The sequence below is a fragment of the Apteryx mantelli genome, chromosome 3 (genome assembly GCF_036417845.1).
Source record: "Apteryx mantelli isolate bAptMan1 chromosome 3, bAptMan1.hap1, whole genome shotgun sequence".
NCBI classification, from domain to species: domain Eukaryota; kingdom Metazoa; phylum Chordata; class Aves; order Apterygiformes; family Apterygidae; genus Apteryx; species Apteryx mantelli.
Genome location: NC_089980.1, coordinates 9,170,404 through 9,186,781, shown reverse-complemented (window position 1 = coordinate 9,186,781; position 16,378 = coordinate 9,170,404).

Below are 16,378 nucleotides of genomic sequence, written 5' to 3'. Positions count from 1 at the left end.
TTTAAAAATACACCCATGGGCGAGTTCATTCAAACGAGGAGTGTGCTCCGTGAAAAGCCTCTTCCAAGAAAGCATAAATACTTCTGGGGAGTTAAATACTTTTCTGCAAGACAAAAGTTTTTTGTTTTTTTTTTTCCCTCTGTGATATCAGGACTGTTTTCTTCAGCAATCTAAAAATTTTTTTTTCCATCCTAAGCAAAAGAGGATTGCAGAAAGGCAGGCCCTGGAAGCAGCAGGCCTGGCCGGCAGAGAGCAGCATTCGATCAGGGACGATTGCCCCGGGGCGGAGCAGACTGGTACAATATAGCTGATATTTGAAGCACCTTATATATAACCACGTGCATAAACCCAGCCCTCAGTACTTTAACTGCACTGCAGGTAGTAGTAGAGATGCCGAAAAAGTGTAATACACTTTCTCCCATGAAAAGCATCATTTACATGCATGGAGAACAGTCCTTGGTCCTTGGTCTCTTCTTGGGAGGAAAAACAAAAAAAACCCTTGCATCATCTGGGGTTTTGGGAATTGGATATTTTAAAAGGTTTTGCATTTATTCTTGTGGCTTACACGCAGTCCTGTGCTCCTTCCTAGGATTAGCTCAGCCATATAGTCTGGGCTTTGGAATCAATTTTCAAATATGGTGTCTCCATGCTACATTACACACGTCTGCATGTTTAAATTCATAGCTCAGCATATTATACATATCACGCGTCAGAATGCAGTTTATTCGGAACTAGTTATCTGGGAAATGCTCCTTGTCACTCCAGTGTAACAAGGACAAAAGTGTTTTGAATGTCTAGATGAGAATTAATAAATAGGGATCAAAGATAAATTTACAAATCTGAGAAACTGTGTAACGGAAAAGGTTATTTCACCAATTCAGTCATGACTATTGCAAACAGTAACAAGATTCTGTTGTAGCTGTAAACATAAAGCCAGGGTTTTGGCATGGGGTACCTGTGAACTGTACATGATTGGTATGATTTCTTGTGCAAGCTGGGTGATGACATATAAATATGCCAAATTACGTGATCTGCTCCATCTCCTCACAGCATTCCAGAGGCATGCAGAAGTTGAACCAGCTGATGTGTGGCCAGTGATAGTGCCAGCCAGGTTGCCTGCAGTTACAATATCTGCATGAAAAGAAAAAAAAAAAAGGCCACTGACAATGTATCTCGGGGTGTTTATTTTGGCACACGGCTGGATTAGGCAGACCTGGCTGCACACGTGCAGTTTTGAACATCTGCCTGCTGAGAGCTCCTGTTGCTGTACTACCAGCTGCTGTTGCTCTGCATCTCAGTCCCCCAGCTGGATCCCAGATGCTCCACACCCACTTTGCTAATATTATTATTAATACTGTGGCACATCAAAGTTATGAAAGAGTAACTCACTGAGATACTTCGTTTAAAGATTTTGGAGTTGATCTGGAAGCACACAAAGTATGTACAATTCCAACAGCAGTCCAGGAAATCATGTCCTGTGGCAGGTGGAGTAGGTATTACCTAATAAGAAAAATATTTTGGAAATATGAAGGAAAGGTAACAACAATTAAAGCTATAACTCAGCTTCCAGTCCAAGATGAATTTTCTCCCTTTATCTCAAAGAACAAACTATGTTAGTGCTAACCTCCAGCAGAAAAGTCTGTGTTGTTCATGGAGCAGTGGAAATTAAGCTTGTTTTCCCATGGATCCGTCATTTGCCTTAAAGCCCATGTAGCAGCAGCTGTTCCTCTGATGCCCTCCACTGTGGTTCCCCATTTCTTCCCCCTAACATTTCTAGCCAGGCAGGACTTAGCGCATACTGTGGTTTGTAAGTAACCAGAACTAGTAACGGATTTAAAAGTTTCTGAGGGGCAACAGGCAGACAAACCAATCTCGTAAGCCTCATTTCCTTAAGAAATCAGGATCAAACCATGCCTTTGGCATATTGGCAAATTATTCCCCCACCAACTGCTTTGCCTTTTTAGCTCTCTCTGTTTTTCTAATGATATTTGCCATTTTTTTATGGTCTGAAGTTATATGTCTTTTTGTCTTCTAGGCTTCTTTTTTCAAGCTAGAGGTATTGCCTAGCAATAAATTTGAACTCCGACGCACTCTAGAATTGAACCAAGTGAGGATATTCTGTTCTCACTCTGTCAGCTGGCTGTAGTAGGGCATAATAGCTATTAGTGGACAAGCTCCACCATGTTTTGTGACTGCATCTTGGCAGGTCTCTCCTGGAGGATGCCTTTGATATTTTCATTAGCAGCTGTAGTACCGCAAAATAAGAAAAGCCAAGGAGGACTCTGTTGGTGCTACCTGGTATTTGCAAACCAGGCACAGAAATGAGCTGTAACTTTGCAAATGCTGCCTCAGCGTGGTCTTTTTGGTGCCCTGCAGGCTGAAGTTCTCCACAAATTTTTCATGACCTACATAATTGACCTATATTATGTGTCTATATGTTGCATAGGTTGCGCTAACTAGAAACGTGAATGGAAATGGCTTAGTGGTTATTTATGCTGAGGTGTGTGTCTGTTGTCTGCAGTGACATAACGGAGGATCATTTCTAGATTTTCCCCCTTTGCCCCCTCCATGTGTGACCTGTGCCTTGGACTATTGCAGTAAAACCTGAGTTGATGCTGCTTTCAAAGAAAAGAAGTAAAATTGTTGCTACTGCTTTTCCAGGCAGGGAGATACATCCACATACATGTTGGTATGCAAGGCAGTTAACAGCAGAAAGAAAAGCATGAGGGAGAAAATACAGCAAGGTATTCAAGCCCTTGACTAGCAGGGCAGCGAGTAGGAGCCTGGTGTGCTTTGCATTTCAGTTGCTCTGAACTGAGGCATACTTCTAGGCCCCGGCATTGGGAAACAGCATTACCATGCGCCACTGGTGTTTAAACATTGTCTCATGAATAGGTTTATCTCTCCTTGCACTTCTGCCCCATTGCAGTTAATCAGTCCAGAAGGAATTGCTTGAAATCTAGGCTGATGGTGAAATTTGATGAATGACTGAGTTAAAAAAAAAACAACAACAAACTTTGAGGTTAATGGAATTGCACCTGCTCCCAGCAAGTATGTATTTGGATTTTTACACTTTAGAATGAGGTGCAAAGCCCGGCAGAATGGCCTTGGGGAGTAGATCTGGATCAGGGCTCAAAACCAGATGTCTGCTGCTACAAACCCTACCGGTTATACCAACACTGCTGTCAGACAGCTCCCACTGCTGTGTCCTCATTCCTGCAGACAGGACGCACAGAATATCACCTAATTAGGGAAAGTTCCCCATTTTTTTCCCCATGTCTGTGTTATCAGTGCTTTTCACTTTACAAATAGATTGTTTTCCTGATTTCATGAGAAATGCATTCACCTGTGGCATGTCACATAGCACTGAGCTGAATATCATCTATAATTGCTTCTGGAAGCTTATTTTGATGAAGGAGCAAGCTGGGGTGAGGAGGAAAAGTAAAGAGAAAACAGTCTGCTACCACTTTGAATTGTTTGTGCTTTCAGCAATTGTTCTCTTGTGTCTCACATTAAGGATGGGTTTCTAGGCAGTTGAAAATGTGTGCTTTACCAGCAAGTGTGTGGACAAAGTGTTTGTCCAGGTATGTATATAATTACCTCAACTAGTGGCCATGGTTTGTCTTAACTGAATAGACAGCCTGTGCCTTAACCAGGCCATTGTTAATAAAGATTTTTACACATGCACTTGTCATAATTCAGGAGTCAACAGTGAACTTCCTGAGTGAGGGGAAAGTGTTTGCTCACCTTATTGTTCAGCTTCCTCTGCAGTAAAATGGCTCTGACCTCTTCTTTAAGGCTTTCTAGAGCTATTATGGAAAATATGACAGAAAGGTGAAAAAAAGCAGTGTGGCTTTAGAAAACATTTGTGCATGGTATTTGAACTGTAGAATAATTTAGGTTAACTGACCTCTTGAGAATCCCCTGCTCAAAGCAGGGCCAGATTTGAAGTTCTCTCAGGTTGCTTCAGGCTTGGTCCAGGTGAGTTTTTCCATGTGTCTCACGATATTTTCAATTTTATTATATGAAGCATACTGTAAGCAATTCAGAACAATGAAGAACAGAAAACTGAAGGTAGCTGTCTTTCCGTACTATCAATAATGTTCTATTGCTGGATGTTTGTAGAAATGGAAATATGGAAATAAAACTGGCTGCAGACTCCTCTCTAATGCAAAACCCAAAGGATCAAATCTTAAAATTAAATCTGACCCAAAGAGTTACATGCACGTGTTTCTTCATTAGGCAAAAATGCAACTGGGTCAGATTAAAGAGCAAATGTTACCTTTAGTGGCCCTTTTCAATCTGACAGCGCTGCACAAGTGCTGGGTTGTGGCAGCACAGCCTTTGCTCAACAGTGCCTTGCTCGAGGAACAAGAAGAGCTGAAGCAACTGAAGAGTCAGACACAGCATCATGGGTTTGCTCTATGAAGCTGTTGTGTCAGCCAGACTTTGGCTTTTTAACTTTTAACACTCTTAGCTCTGACCTTAATTAAGCTTTAAGGAAGGAGACTTAAATAGCTGCCCACAGCTGCTGTCATTGTATTTATCTCAGCTACTGATCAGAGCTGCAGAGGAAAACATCGGAGAAACACTGACTTTAATTTAGGGTGGCTTAAAAAAAATACAGCATCATATCCAGAGAGCTACGCTCAGTTTAAGCATCTGCATTAGATTTGAGTGCAATATTTTTTCCTTCTTGGATGAATGCCGCTCCTCACAGCCTGCAAGCCATCTTCGGGGTGCCTCCATGTCCCAGTGCCTCTTGAGGAGGAGGTCACTGTGCGTCCCACTCCCACTCCTCCATGTGGTTTTGCGTGACCCTGCATATCAGTGATGAATGCTTAGAGTCTCATGCAGGGGAATGATCCAGAAAGTCACTTTTCCACTGAAAAATGATGAACCCCTCATTTCTTAGGAGATGCTGAAAATTTAGGTGCGAAATAAAGTCTTTTCAATTATTTTTTTGTATCTTGGGACAGCTACTGATGAATAAATATTAGTGATGGCCTGTTGTTGACCTTCAATCATTTATGCCTCAGGAGCTAGAGAAGGAATATTCTCCAGTATTTCTAAGCTTTCTTGGACCAGCAAACTAAATCACAGTGTTGTAGTTTCTATGAAATGAATATATTTCCTGATGCCCCAGTGATAAATACGCTGCTGGTTATAAAGTGCTCAGATTGTAGAGTGAACGCAGAGCTACCTGGATGAATAGTTGTAATCAGTTCAGAGAAGCAAACACCAGAAATCTCTTCTTGTTCAATCTGAGGCACTTAAAGAAGACTTCTTTTTCCAAAAACATCCTCTCTGCCCTTTGAGCACTGGGCCTTTGGGAGCACCCAGGTTGGGTGTCCAGAAGTGTGGACACCAAAAATCATTAATTGCTTTTGAATACAGGCTCTGTTCTCTTCTGTGTCACGTTTTTCTCAGTAAATGGAGCTACCTACCTATCTTCTAACATTATTTATTGTCCTGTGATGAAAATAAGTGTATGCTGGCAAAATATAATCTTACAACTATACAGCTTGATGATATCTTTTTAATAAAATGTGGTTGTTTAAATTTCACGGTTACATTAGTCTCTCGTCTGGGCTCAGTTATTTTAATATCATGACGTAGAAAGATTATCCTGTAATTGAGATTTTCAGAAATGACTTCTGACATGAGGCACCCATGTGCTGGTCTGAGCCACATTTGTGCTCAACTTGAAACTAAAGCTGTGCACTTATATTTGTTGGAGAATAAGCAACTGAAACAATTTCTACATTTTAGTGGAGTTTATAACCATGATTGACTGGAAAGATGGTGTATTAAAAAGTTAAGGTATGTGGGTTGCTAAAATAATGTAAAGCCTGAAAAGTTTTGGATAACTGTCAATTTATAAGCGTTATTTTTTGATTCAGCTAATGAATTCAGAAAGCTCATCAGTTGCAGAAGTGTAATAGAAATACCCTAAAGGGACCCATACGTAAAATTTTCTGAGCATAGCTTTGATGAGTAGTTTGACCTCGCCTCCAGCAGCCACCACCTGCCCCTGGAGCCGTTCTCTCCAGCCCATCAGGGAAGCAAAGCACAGCCAAACCAAGCTCAAAATGACTTTCCCAAAGGCAGCAGAGGTTGCTGGGGTTAGGGACCAAAGAGCCGGAGAATCGGATCTGCAGCTGCCTGCTTAATAAAGGTGCCGGCTGGCCTACTGCATCCGCGAGGGAGATTCAGCCATTTGGAGAGCACGGCATCCCAGCGGAGTGGCCGAATCAGGTGCTAAACCTTCCCTTGCGGTCCCGATGTAAGGGAGTGAAAAACGAGTTTGGCTTGACCCGGCACCAGCCCGTCTGCCCACCTCCTGCGAAAGCCACTTCACCTCTTGCTTGTCCTCATGAATAACCGGGGTTTGCATTTACCAAGCGAGGTGGTCGGTCCCACCAGCCTGCTATTCGTTAGTCCAATTAACAGTCAGTTGCCTGAAAAATGGGCCAATCTGTTTCTTGGGGAGCCGCATAGAAAAGCCATGGGGCAAGCCAATTAGCATACTGGCCCTCACCGTCTAGGGAATTTAATTTAGTTACATGGGTGATCTAAGTACCAAAATATTGCCGTTTTGTTATGGAGAATATAATGTTTGTTAAATGGCTGAAATCCCCTGAGGCCCATATGCTGCTGCTATTTTCTGCGTCCTACCGAGCTGGGAGAAGCAATAAGGCAAAACTGTTTTGTCCCGCACATGGCCCCTGCGGTTTGCTGGGAGGGCACAGCAGCTGGACGCGGGCAGAACAAACCTTCGCCACCCGGGGTGGGCGGGATGGCTTCCCTCCGAAATAGTCGCACACTTGAGCAAGCCCATTGTCTGCCCAGAAAGCATTTCAACCGCCTCTTATCGGGCAGCCGTTGTGGACAAAAAGTATGCGGAGGCAGTGTGCAGCCAACCCGTCTGTGCAGCATATTGCAGGTGGGGGGGGGGCAATTAGTTTGCAAATTGCCCGTTTGCAGATCCGCACGTGAATTAGTTGCATTGCTCCCACAGGATTTATTATTATCGTTGTCATTAAGAAAGGGCCATGAATAAATAAGGTAATTTGGTCAAACACCCTTCTCCCGACATGCCGTTCTTATCTCTCCGAGGAAGGGGAAACATAACGGAGAGAATCTTTGCATGGAGAAGAACAGTTCCCAGTGATGTTGCCTGTGTGTTTTTAAGCCTCTGGGTAGATACTGATATAATGGTGACGTGTGTTGTACAAAATTTTTTGATCATTTAAAAGCATATTTCTTCCAGTGAGAGGAAATATATTACAGCTGCCAGCTTGTCCGGCACCACCGATGCACATGCTCCATGCTTTGTGACGTGGCCCCGATCCTGCAACCGAACCGTTCTTTAATTTCTAAAGAAATTCCATGTTGGAATTTCAACAGCCAGAGAATTCAGAAGTATCACCAGGCTGTGCCGTTCAATTGCTAGGCAAAATATATTCGGCCTGATTTCGTGACAGTTTTATTCCAGTCTGAATTTGCTGGTGTTGGTGGAGAGTCGTGTCAGAATGAAAGCAGCCTCACCGAATGGTCAGTCTTGTCTGCTTTTCACACAGTGTTTAGTTCCCCAATTCAAAAACCCAAGCTGCAGCTCGCTGTTACTGAATCAGCAGAAGAATAGTATAAATGAGGTATGGATTAACCTGTCATACTTGGGCGTTTTGGTTAGACATTTAAATTAATCTGTATATGCCTAATAAAGGGTTTGTGTTCTTACCACCCCGATAAGCTCAGCAGGTGCCTCAGCTACTTCATTCCTGCCTTGTCTGGCTATGGTGACTTGTTCTCCAGCACATAACTTTGCTCCTTTGCGTCTTCCTTTGCTGCGTTCATCATTACAAGATTTATTACAAGAAAAAAAATATAAAAAAATGCAGGAGCTGCTTGACAGATACACAGTGCCTGATTTTCTGAGGGACTGTGAACTTGCAATGCTTATAGATTTCAGTAGGGATTGAGCAGAATGGGGCACATCTGAAAATCAGACCCATGTCAAATATTTGTGTAATTATAGTTTTGTGCAGCTATAGTTCCTGTCAGCAGCAAAGCATCCCAGGTTACTGTATACTGCTATCCCAAAAAGCCAGCACCTCGCTGAGCAAGGCTGGCAGGGTATAACCAGGGCAATATAATTCCCATGTGTCTTTAGCAATTTTGTAGAATTTTTTGTTTTTTTGCTAGACTATCTGTACGGCAAATTTCAAGGACTCTGCCTTTTCAACTGTTGAATTTTTGAAGGCAAAAGAAGTTGTATCTTTCCTGATCTTCTCCACCAGAATTTCAACATGCATTTTCTTGCGCACTGCTAAGGTGAGTTACCTATGGTTAATCCCCCTCTGCTTCTCTGTTGCTCAGCCCTCAGGGTTCACAAAACAAGCAGCCAAACAGAAAGCCATCTCTACCTCATATCTTTGAACCCTGGTTTTCAATAATAGATTCTCTGTGTGGTGAATAATTTTATTGTAGCCCAAGGCTTTTGTGCACTGAGTTAAACGTATGACCTGGAAAAGGTCAGGGCCCTCTTTGCATTGCGTCGTGCCACAAGGCCAAGTGTTTGTCAGTCTTCCTGTAAGCCATGAAACTGCTGGGACACTGCGCTGCAGCTCAGCCTACTGAAGAATGGGCATCTGCTAAAATAATTCCCTTTTAATTGCAGACGCACATTTCGTGGCTTACCCCTCTTCCACTCCTCTGTGGGCCTGTGCCTAAAAACTGAGTATGTCACTGCCGCCTATTGAGTCACAGAATCACAGAATAGTTGGGGTTGGAAGGGACCTCTGGAGATCATCTGGTACAACTGCCCCTGCTCAAGCAGGGTCACCTACAGCAGGTTGCCCAGGACTGTGTCCAGTCAGGTGTGGAATATCTCCAAGGATGGTGACTCCACAACCTCTCTGGGCAACCTGTTCCAGTGCTCTGTTATCTTCACAGTGAAAAAGTGTTTTCTCATGTTCAAGTAGAACTTCCTGTGTTTCCGTTTGTGCCTGTTGCCCCTCATCCTGTCACTGGGCACCACTGACAAGAGTCTAGCCCCATCCTCTTTACACCTTTTCTTCAGATATTTATAAACATTGATAAGCCCCACCCTGACCCTTTTCTCCAGGCTGAACAGTCCCAGCTCGCTCAGCCTTTCCTCACATGAAAGATGCTCCAGCCCCTTCATCAATCTTTGTAGCCTTTCACTGGACTTGCTCCAGTAAATCCATGTCTTTCTTGTACTGGGGAGCCCAGAACTGGACACAGTACTCCTGATGCAGCCTCATCAGGGCTGAGTAGCAGGGAAGGATCACCCCCCCTCAACCTGCTGGCAATGCTCTTCCTGATGCACCCCAGGATACCATTGGCCTTCTTGGCCACAAGGGCACATTGCTGCCTCATGGTCAATTTGTTGTCCACCAGCACTCCCAGGTCCTTCTCTGCAGAGCTGCTTTCCAGCTGGTCAACCCCCAGGCTGTATTGATGCATGGGGCTATTCCTTCCTAGGTGCAGGTCTCTGCACTTCCCTTTGTTGAACTTGATGAGGATCCTCTCTGCCCATCTCTCCAGCCTGTCAAGGTCCCTCTGAATGGCAGCACAGCCCTCTGGTGTATCAGCCACTCCTCCCAGTTTTTTATGATCTGCAAATCTGCTGAGGGTGTATTCAGTCCCATCATCCAGGTTGTTAATGAAAGTGTTTAGCAGTATCGGCCCCAGTATTGACCCCTTGGGGACACCACTAGTGACTGATCTCCAGCTGGACTTTGTGCAGCTGATCACAGCCCTCTGAGCCTGACACTTAAGCCAGTTTTCAGTCCACCTCACTGTCTGTTTATCTAGCCTGCACTTCATCACCTTGTCTATGAGGATGTCACGGACAGTGTCGAAAGTCTGACTAAAGTCAAGGTAGACAGCATCCACTGCTCTCTCCTCATCCACTAAGGCAGTCATCTCATCATATGAGGCTATCAGGTTGGTTAAGCACTATTTCCTGTTTGTAAATCCATGCTGACTACTCCCCATAACCTTCCCGTCCTTTACATGTCTGGAAATAGTATCCAGGATTAGTTGCTCCATTACCTTCCCTTACTGACTGGCCTGCAGTTCCACAGATCCTCCTTCTTGCCCTTCTTGAAGAGAGGAGTGACATTGCTTTCTTCCAGTCCTCAGGCACCTCTCCTGATTGCCATGACCTTTCAAAGATAATCGAAAGTGGCTTTGCAATGACATTGGCCAGCTCCCTCAGCACTTGCGGGTGCATCCCATCAGGTCCCATGGATTTGCATGTGTCCGGTTTAAGTGTTTCCTAGCCTGATGCTCTTCCTCTGAGGGTAAGTCTTCATTGCTCCAGACTTCCCCTCTGCAATCCCTGCCCTCTCGTACAGTATCTCTATATTCCTTTGGGGTCACCTGTTCCTGCTTCCACCTCTTGTACACTTCCCTATTATGTCTGAGTTTAGTTAGGAGCTCCTTGTTCATCCATGCAGGCCTCCTGCCTACTTTCCTTGATTTTCTGCTTGCTGGGATGGACCATTCTTGAGCTCGGAGAAGGTGATCCTTGAATATCAGCCAGCTCTCTTGGACCCCTCTTCCCTCCAGGGCCGTAACCCATGGGATTCTTCCAAGCAGGTCCATGAAGAGGCTGAAGTCTGCTCTCCTGAAGTCCAGGGTTGTGATCCTGCTTTTTGTCCTGCTCCCTCCTTGCAGGTTCCTGAACTCCACCATCTTGTGGTCACTGCAGACAAGGCTGCCCGAACTTTCACATCTCCAACCAGTTCTTCCTTGTTTGTAAGTATGACGTACGGCAGAGCCCCTCTCCTCCTTGGCTCCTCAGTCACCTGTTGAGGAGAGGAAGTTGTCATCAACACACAAATCAAGCTATCATCATCACTAGGACCTCTGGGTGGCTTGTGAGTGATCCAGAAGCCTGCAGGCAGAGAAGACAAGGCTACGACTTTTGTATTGTGCAGTGCTTCCCAGCGGTTGTTTTGAATACCTTGGCTGTTTATAGCTGTTATAATCAAGAGCAGCACGTTATTTTGGCTGCTGTAAATTATATTGGGGAACACATGGTGAAAAATGTGCCCCTTCCTCCTTATCCAAATCGGTCTCACTTCGGAGAGAGAACATGTTCCAACTGCAGCGTTTTTATTCAACCTTTTCTTCAGCTATTTTAGGTAACATCCCAAAGTGTTGCCTCCCAGTCTTTTTTCACAAAGGTGTAGACTTGCATTTGACTGCAGGTTTCTTTTTAAACCAATACTTTAAACAAATCTAGTTCTGGAGCTGCATAAATTTGTCTGCATATCTGACCTGACCCCTGTGCTATTTAGTACTCAGCTCATTTTTGAATCTTCTGCAAATGTTGCTGCCAGTGATTTAATATTGTTCTGCATCTCATTGGTTAACCCAGTACTACTGGGCTGAGAACAGGCTGGAACTGCTGAATCATTTGGTGTTGATTTGAGGATTTAGCAGTTAAATAGATTAAAGCCTGGCTCATATGGGCACCATCAATGTTGTATAACGCTCATTTCTTTCTATACCAGACTGCTTCACAGGATGAAATCAAATTCTTTTGAGAAGTTGTATTATTTTATTAATGCAGTTAGAGTCTTTGAGCCAACTTGCAATCTCATGAAAAGGGATCATTTGTTTTTTTTAAGACCATGATAAGCAGGATTTCCCTGGTGCTATGTTAGCTTTCCTGAATTCTTTACAAATTAAGTCCTATATTAGCATTTCAGGAGTTCGCCTTGGAAATTTAAGGAGCTGGTAGTTTCCTGGAGTTGTCACCACTAAGATGAGACCACTGCTTCTTTCTTGGTTTAAAACTGCAAAAGTTTACCAATTAAAAAAAACCCAACATATTCTGAACCATGAATGGCAGTTTAACAAATAATATATTGCACTAAAGCTAACTAATGAGCAATATTTGTGTTTGGTCTTGGTAAATATACAGACTTCCTTCTTACTTTCTTTGACTTTGTTGGTCGCAGTCTTTTTCAATGATATCTTTATATTCCTGTATCAGTGCTCTCCATTTCCTTCCTGCCAGTTTGTAATCGTTGCAATGATTTCAGCGAAGCTACTGCAGTTTAGAGCAGGTAAGGATGTGATCCTATGTCTCATCCCAGTGATAGTCCCAACATCTGAGCAGCTCAGGCTGTGCAGAGGTAACGAAGAAGCTTTCCCAATAAAGGCTGCCTCTCTGTGGCCACATCCATGGCCCAAATGCTTTGGAAGAACTGGTAACTGCTGCATTTTGTTAAGGACATGCAACCAAAATAATAATCAGATAAACAGATCCCTTTTTGATAAATGATTATGGAGCTGCATTATGTGATTTGGTATCTTTTCCTCCAAAATCTCTGCATTTCAAACCAGCTTGTGATTTTACTCTGCACCATTAACACCGACGTATTACATGGGAGTATATTTCACATAGCAAATTCTATGGAATATGGATTATGTTATCAGGAAATAAATACAAATTTCTCAAGTTGGCTTTGACTCAGTTGGTGGTAATCAGGAAATTGTTTGTTCTTAAGCTACAAGGGAGGATTGGATTCTTAAAAACTGCATAGGGAAAAATGCTTTTAGGGTGATTTCTTTACAATGAAAACATGACAGTCTTAAAGCTAAATGATAATCTTTAGGAGTCTGTTCCACATGGGGGCAACGAGATTTGCAGCTGATGTAAGTCAGCATAGTCCCATTAGCTGACAAAGCTGGGTCAGTTCACAAGAGCTGAGGATTCAGCCCTGTTGCTTGGAAAGAATCATCATTTTGCTATCAAAACTAGGGGAAAGACCATAACAGGATTTTGTGAGGGCAAATAATATTAGAGAGAAAATAAGATGGCTGGGGACTGAAGAAGGCAGCTATTTCGTTTGTCATTTATTGAGACCTTTTTTATTGGAACATCCACCAATGTGGCCAACTTGTGTTATAGTGCAGCTTGAGGCTGTGAACCTTTTTTGTTACTATTTAGTATCTATTACTGTAGTGGGGTTAGAATCATGAACAGTACACCTTTAATAACAAAACTCCTGAGTTAATCTTTTTTAAAGTTCTGTATGGCATTACTAGCTATAATCTAACCCTTCCAGGTTATTCTAGATGCATTTACGGCATAAAACCTTCTTTGGGAGAATTAGGTATTTTCTCATTATGCACACTAATATCTTTTCACTGAATGTCACCAAATTTCCATGAAAATCTGTTTGACTCCCACTGGCAAGTTGCAGTTTACCTGATCTATGAAAGGAGATCTTAAGAATTAGCAGCAGCAGGCATCTCCCACTAAGTAAGTGACCCCTCATTGCAGCACAGATCCCTCTGAGCTCTTTTCTTCTCCTGGAAAATTGAGACATTTGTGGGCAGCAGGGCTCTCCTGGGTGGCAGAGTACTTCTGAAACAAGAACTTCTTCCCAGGGCCAGCTACCTTGCGCTTCGTTGCAAGGTGGTCCTACCTTGCACTTTGTTGCATGGTGGACCAGGGAAATCAGGTCACAGCAGAAATGGTTTGCAGCTTTGCTGTCTGCAGAAGAGCTTGAGCAAATCTGACGTGTGGAGTCAGTAGCCGGTGTGCGAGGCACTGGGTCTATTGGAGACTCTTGTCCCTTTTGGTTTATGAAGGCCAAGGAGGACTCTGCGGGCAGGTTGTATCTCCAGTTCATTCTGCACTGTCTCGCCTGAACCCATCTACAGCTGCAAATCAGTGTTTGTCTCTGTGCTCCTGAGCTATCATATTGCTGGGATATTTGTATTTATAGAAACCGTTGCTGAGATCATAGCTGAGATGTGATTACATGCCAAACTCTGAAACACAGTAACTGGAACAAGCTGGCACTTCCCCGTTTTCCAGGATGGCTTGAGCATGAATATGGAGAAGAAACAAGGCAGAAGATTATTTTATTTTTGGAACTGTGGTACTTCTAAGTTTTTCTGACCGCTGCGTTGTGAAATGAGGTCTCTGCACCAAGGTGCAGGGGTCCAGAACAGGCCAGGCAGGGGCATTCTCTCCATTTCAGAGAAAGATGAGTTACTCAAGGGTTCACTGACAATTTGTGGCTGCTCTGGAAATTGAAGTCTTGTGAGTCTTTGAGACAACTTGCCTCCCTCTTCATTTTCTAACCAGCTCATCTTGCGAGCTGTGTGCCATTCAGCATTGGGGCTGTGCCCAACACCGGTGAAATCCCAGACTACTCTGCGATACTCTCACCAGCTAGTTCTGCTCTGGTTTTAATTCCTCGGTTTTCACAGAGTTGTATGATGGGGCTTGGCTTGGAGAGGGGTTGAAACTCCATCACATGCCCTGGATCTCCTGACAGGGAGCCTAATTCAGCCGTCTACCTCTTAAATGCACAGCCCACCTTCGAATAATCGGGGAAAGTCACCACAAGGGTTAAACACTTTATTTAGATAGCTTTGTTTGTTACGTTAGTGCTTTGCTTGTTCTGAGAATTAATGGAAGATAAGCTAGAAGTTCATTTATAAGAGTATTAAAGGATAATTATGATGGAGTAAATGCAGCAGGTCAAAAGGCATTATGATGAACAGAATCATAATATAGGGCTCGGGAAAATAAGCTAAAATGTACAATGCCTAACATCACTGCCCGAATGCCATGAAAAGCATATTTCTTTGTTTTCCTCTCTTCTTCATTTTCAGGCTAAATTACAGTTGCATTCATCAGCATGCTTCTGTTCCTGCATGAACATGTAATGATAATCGATTGCAGTAACTTAAATTAAACTTTTGGGCAGGCACAAATATGTGACCTTTTAATATCAACAAAATGATAAAAAAGATTTGGTAGGAAATCTGTTTCAATCAGATTAGAGGAGAAGTGGGTAAAGCTGATTACAAGGCCGCTAAACACAGTATTTGGGCAGTATTTGTTCAGAAACAATAGCGTTAATTCTACTTTAACAAGTATTATCTGAAAAAATCAATAATTAATGGAAACCCATTATCAACTTGTAATTTAGCACACAGATTAAGTTGGGGGAGAAGTGAAAGCGAGGGAGTAACCTGCTTTTACTTGACCCGTCGGGCTGATGGATTAATGGGTGACAACAGATTTCATATTTTTTTTAAAGAGGCGGTATAAATCAGTCAGTTTTGGCCTATTGCTGTTTGGCACCATCTCACCCTCCCAGGTAGCCCCAGCTCAGTCGTTTTAACTGCTGGGGTGGGAGCAGCTCCCGGGCGCTTTGCAGCAGCCGTGCTTTGCACAGCTGGATGGCTGCAGCATCGGAGGAGATATCTTCAGGAACACTTATCCCTAGGGTGAGGGAGCAGGTTGCCCCGAACCTTGGGATGCACAGAGAAGGGTGCACCTCCCTGGCAGGGGAACGGAGGTGGGCAGAAGGGTGCTGTCTGTGGAGGGTATAAACGCGTGCAGTCATGGGGGCTTGGCTTCTCGAGGGAGCATCCCCCTCCTTCCATCTCTCTGCGCTTTCTGGCTCACCTAAGTGCCCCCTACCATATCTTCTCCTTGATTGACAGGACATGTAGTGACATGTGCAAAAGCATGTGAACTGCCAGATTTGCACCAGCCTGCTCCTCCCTCCCCCATAACGACATCAGCTCTGTTTGCAGAAACAACCTTATTTGTCCTCTGCGCTGTGTTTGGACCGAGATGTGTGTGTGTATGTGTGCATGCATGTTTGTGCATGTGTGTCAGAAGTGCTGTGCATGTGGCTTGTCATTGGAGTAGGTCATTGCAACAGATGCCAAGCAGATCAGAGTTTTGCAAAGACAATGTACTTCGAGAGGATACAGATGTTGTGATCACGGCTCTGCGTGTGGTTGCTGAGGCTAGAGGTGCCTTTCAGAAGAGACACATCACTGCTTGCTAACCTTTCAGGTGGACAGAAGAGAGAAGCAGGTGGACATCATTCCCAGCTTGCTGCCAGCCTGCCCATACTCTCCTCCTAGGCAGCAGCTCTTTTTTCCAGCAGTCTAAACCCAGAGTGGACTTATCTGCCTGGGTTTGGGTAGACCAGGATGTAGCTCGTGGGCTGAGCAGAATGAGAGAACGAAAGGAAACAGGTTGGGGACACCAGAAAGCAAATGAGTCAGTGCTAGAAGGCTTGTGGAGTCCCAGGTACAGCTGGATGTGCCAATGTAAACACTCAAGACTGGGATGTTCGCTGCCCTACGCAAAGGTGAGTTTTAAAAATCAGATCAGGGAAGTGCCTGGAACCACAAGCAGTGGCTTATGGATATGAGAGAGGCAAGTCTGAGGTGAGACATCATCCCTTTTAACAGAGCCATGGATGGAGCAGGAAACAGTTAAGGCTTGCGCTGGACTCACATTTCCCACCAAACTTAGCCTCATGAGTGAGGCACATGAAGGAAACCA